The following is an 823-nucleotide window of genomic DNA, read 5'->3' as shown; positions in this document are numbered from 1 at the left end:
CCCAAAAAAAAACCAAACAAACCCAAACTAAAAAAACAACCAACCAAAAAACTCCACTCAAACTGAACGCTATATTCAGTATCTTACACCGCATCCAACAGAACAGTGTCAGATGACTTAGTCTGTCTTTGGCAAGAATGCTCTGCTGCTGATCCAATGGACTATTCCCAGATCAATAAAAGAGCTAAAAGACTTCTCTCTAGAATTGCATCTCTCTCCAGGAACTCAGCTACTTATGGTGTATTTTCTTGGTGAGAAAAAAGCATTTAACCATCAAGGAGGAGAAAAACAACAACAAATGGGTATAACTTGCTATACATTAATAGTGCTTGTAAACAAGATTTCAAGCCTTATTTCAAAACTTCAAAGAAAAGGTTGATATTTCTTCCAGGGTTTTGGGGTTTTTTTCTGTTGCTCATCTGCACAAGACAAACCTCAACTTAAGATTCTTACTGAGCTCTGGTATTTTCCATACAGTCTTTCCCATTTTCATTACTCATTTTGGGGCAAGTTTTTACATACTTGTTCTGGCTTTTTACATACTTGTTCAGATGACCTCAGCCTCCTGCAGCAATCTCTGGAGAAGAAGGTGGTTGGTGTGAGTCTCTGTTTATTTTTTCTCCTTTTTAAAGGGACCTGCCAAAATAAAACCATACATTAAAGTCATACATTAAAAAATTGGATATGTTCAAGGTTGGATAGAGCTTCAAGCAACCTGATATAGTGGAAAGTGTCCATGCCCATGGCAGGAGGGATGGAACTAGATGATCTTTAAGGCAGTTTCCTTCCTTCCATCCTCCCTTCCTCCCTTCCTTCTCCTCCC

The sequence above is a fragment of the Parus major genome, chromosome 4A (genome assembly GCF_001522545.3).
Source record: "Parus major isolate Abel chromosome 4A, Parus_major1.1, whole genome shotgun sequence".
Classification (NCBI taxonomy): domain Eukaryota; kingdom Metazoa; phylum Chordata; class Aves; order Passeriformes; family Paridae; genus Parus; species Parus major.
This window is presented reverse-complemented; position numbering follows the sequence as displayed.